The following is a 4,240-nucleotide window of genomic DNA, read 5'->3' on the forward strand; positions in this document are numbered from 1 at the left end:
CTGATTGGCCAGGCAGGAGGTAAAGGTGGGAAAACCACACAGGAAGTAGAAATGATGTAATGAGAACAGGAGAATTCTGGGAAGGAGGAAGTTGATTCCTCCCACTCTTGCCTAGATCACGGAAGCAGCAGGATGTGATCTGCAACCACTGAAAAAGGTACTGAGCCACATGGCTAACATAGATCAGAAAAATGGGTTAATTAAGATGTGAAAGTTGCCAGTGAGAGGTTAGCACTAATGGGCCAATCAGCTTTATAACTTAAAGAGATCTCTGTGTTATTTCTTTGGGGCTTGCTGGCTGTGGGGTACCGGGCAGGACAGAAACCAACAAACAAGCAGGCCTGGCCCCCTCTTGCTACACCCCGGTGACTAAACGCAAGCTGAAAAGGAAAGGGTTTATTGAGCTTACACTTCCACATCACAGTCCGTCACTGAAGGAAGCCAGGACAGGAACTCAGACAGGGCAGAAACCTGGAAGCAGGAGCTGATGCAGAGTCCATGAAGGGATCCTGCTTGCTGTTTTGATCCCCATGGCTTGATCAGCCTGCTTTCTTACAGAATCCTCAACCACCAGCCTCCAGATGGAACCACCCACCATGGACTGCCCTCCCCATCAATCACTAATTGAGAAAACACCCTAAAGCTGGATATTATGGAGGCATTTTTTCATTGGAGGGTCCTGCCTTTCAGATAACTCTAGCTAGTGTCAACTTGACATAAACTAGCCAGGACAAGTGACCCCTTGTCAACTTGACACACAGATGTCACTGTTAAGCTATAACTGTCCCTTTCTTGTCAATACCAAAGCTCACACATTAACATCAACCTCACAATAGAAAGTCTTTTACAAAATTTAAAAGTCCCACACATCTTTACAAATTCAAACACTTTAAAATTCAGTTTGTTTAAAAAGCCAAACTTCCTTTTAAAACCTAAAACCTCTTTAAAAATTCAGTCTCTCCTCTGTGGGCTCCTATAAAATCAAAATTAAGTTAAAGATTTTTTTCTTTTTTTTCCACATAAACTTTTTGTTTTAATAAATCAAGAATATTTGTGGCTTAGATTTTAAATCACGTTTACAGATAAGGAAAAGTAGACCCAAACAGTAACAGTGAAGCTAGCATTGCTGGAGGAATGCAAGCCCCACGTGTGCTTGACACCCAATGCAGGGGACAACATGCACAACCCACTCTAGTCTAGACTAGGAGCAGGGAGAATGGGTCCTCAGTGAGGGATGTGCAGGACTCTCTGACCCCTCCAGTCCTGCTGCAGGACCAGCGCACAGTTGTGGTGTCAGATGAGCTGGGGCTGGGATCCTGCCCACACCAAGTGGCCCACTCTTCTGTTGACACTGGGCACTAGCTGCAGAGGGTTTCCACTGATTGCCAGTATTAGAACAGAAAGAGGAGCCACACAGATATCTGCTCCTCCAGGAGTACAGCCTCGGATGAACTGCACCTCCCCAGGCTCAGTCCTGAAACTTCCTACTGGCATTTGCCCCAAACAAAGCTCCCCAGACCTCCGGCATCATCTGTTGAGCTATGAGATCCAGCTGGCTTTCCAGGGTGTTGGAAACCTTTGTCTTGTAATCCCCATCATAGATTTCAACTCCACGAGCTATTTCCTCAGGCAGATAAGCCTCCTGGTCAATTTGGACATCAACATCTTTTTTTGGTGGCAATTTTATACATAGAAATTGCTTTTTGTACTGAAGCCTTCACCGAAGGGAAATCTTGTTTTCTGCAACGCACAATCATACGAGGCTCCAACAGCTGGCACAAGCCCTGGAGGACCAGTCTGTTCCACAGCACTTGGTATCCAGTTGTATCTTTTGCCACCTTGCTGAGTCTCTGTTTTGCCTCATTTAGCAGATCAGTGGTGAAGTCATCCCTTGCTCTGAGGACTTTGAGTCTTGCTTGATTCATCAGATTGTACATTTGAATTTTCTTCTGCTGCTCAGTCTTTCTTCTCATAGTATTCCATAATCTTCAGCCTTTGGGTTTGCACAAGACGACATTTCTCAATGCTGAACTCCTCTTCTGCCTTTGCATTAATTTCTTCTTTCATATTGGCTTCTCGTTCGATGAAAGCCACCATGTGCTTAATCTGCTTCTGTACATCTGCATCATTGAGGGCCATGGCGAAGACGAAGCTTAGCCAGGGGACCGCCTTGAAACTGGGCTTTAAGTTGCAGTGGAGAAAACGCGAGACAAAAACCCCAAGTTAAAGAGTTTCTTACTCCGAGAGGGAAGTACCAGGGCACAATCACAAGCTGAACAAAGCAGAACAAGACTCCAGACTTGTAAATAACTCTATGTCCAATTATTTGGGGTTCACTCACCACCTTCTGGGCTTCTCCAAAGGGTGTAGGTCACTTCTCTGATTCTGCCCTCCGCAGCACACACAGAGCGTGTCTTCTAGGTTCCAGCTTGCTCCTCAGCTCCATTGCTGCTCTTCTCAGTGGTCATCCCACGATACTGGCATCTCCAAAATGATGGGGCTTCGTGCTTCACCCGGGCTGCACTTTCACCAACAGCCCCTCCTGCCTCTTTTCAGAGACTCCGGTCCTGCCACACAGTGCCGGGACTCAGATGCTCTCCATGACCCCTCACGCCTTCAAACCAAGCACCACTGGGTGACTCTTACACTACCATGTTTGGCTGCCAGCACAAGACACCACCTGGTGTCTTGCTGACTCTTAGGGAACAATTCCCAAAAGATTTGACCTCAATGATGCTGGCTTCTTCTTAATCACAGTCAATTGTTCAGCCCCAGCTGACCAGCATCCATTGTCCCACAAATCAGGGGTTTGATTTTAGAGGTTCTGGTCTCTTGTGAATCACACACAGTTAATTCTTCAGCTCCAACTGACCAGAAACCACACATTCCTCACACAAAAGGCCCGATAAAGTCTTTGCTTCCCCCTGAAACTCCACAAGCCAGGCCTCCATTGTCTGAATAGCTATCAACATCCTTATCTTCCAAGCTCCCACAGAACATCCTACTGAGCTTTCAACACTCAATGTGTTTTTAGCCCAAAGTTCCAAAGTTCTTCCACAACCCTCCCCAAAACAATGTAGTCAGGACTGTCACAGCAATAACCCACTATCCAGGTACCAGCCTGTCTTAGCTAGGGTTTATATTGCTCTCATGAAATACCATGACCAAAAGCAAGTTGGGAGGGAACAGTTTATTTGGTTTACACTTCCACATTGGAGTCCCTCATTGAAGGAAGTCTGAACAGGAACACAGCAGGAACCTGAAGATGGGAGCTGATGCAGAGGCCATGGAGGGGTGCTGCTTACTGACTTGCTCCCCATGGCTTGGTCACCCTGCTTTCTTATAGAACCCAGGACCAGCAGCCCAGGGATAGCACTACCCACAATGGGCTGAGCGCTCCCCACATCAATCACTAAGAAAATGCCCTACAGCTGGGTTTTATGGAGGCATTCTCTCAATTGAGATTCCCTCCTTTCAGATGAGTCAAGCTTGTGTCAGGCTGACTTAAAACTAGCCAGGACACCAGTATTCCATCTATAGAATCTTTTCCAATCTATACGCCCGTGCCACTAATGAAGTAGCCCCTGGATCTGAGAAGTATAGGCCTGGGAACAAGCCTGAACCCTGAGAAGAGTAATCACTCAGGCAGGTATGCCCTGTATCGTAGGTATGAATCTTGTGTCACTCGTGAGATATTGAAAGTCTTGAGGACCAAGGATAGAAATGTGACCCTTCTCCTTCTCTTGTGACATTAATACACCTTCTGGACCTCAGTTTAGCTCCGCCCAGGGTACTACCTCACTCTTCTTCTGATTTAATTGAAGCCTTCCTTAAAAGGCTTCCACCTCTGCCTCAGACACACCTGGGCACAAATCCCAGCCCTTCTAACTTCATTGCTTGGGCAACCTATCCTAGTGTTTCCGAGCCTCAGTTTCCTCGTGTAAGATTTTAAAACAGCAACAGCTGTTCTGTGGTTCTCAGAAGAGGCCACGGAGTACTCTGAACAATTCCTGGCACACGGCGTACAGTCCAACATGGTATCTCCTTTGCGTCTCTCATTTCCCTGTCTGCAGCCCAAGGAGATTTACCCCACAGGCTGCAACAGGCTGGAGCAGGTTCAGGAGAAGCTAGGGACACCTGGCTCCAGCCCACATCCACACACACAGGGCTGCATCTAGTCTGTTCTCCCTCATGTGGAGTTCCAGAGTTACACGACATCTTTGATTAATAAGAAGCAGAA

At 46.9% G+C, this 4,240-nt stretch overlaps 1 pseudogene; it reads right to left on the reverse strand.

Moving 5' to 3' along the window:
- Positions 1–1,468: 1,468 nt before the first annotated feature.
- LOC119810802 lies at positions 1,469–2,139 on the reverse strand (annotated as a pseudogene).
- Between the last annotated feature and the right edge of the window lie 2,101 nt (positions 2,140–4,240).

The sequence above is a fragment of the Arvicola amphibius genome, chromosome 3, assembly GCF_903992535.2.
Source record: "Arvicola amphibius chromosome 3, mArvAmp1.2, whole genome shotgun sequence".
Taxonomy (NCBI): domain Eukaryota; kingdom Metazoa; phylum Chordata; class Mammalia; order Rodentia; family Cricetidae; genus Arvicola; species Arvicola amphibius.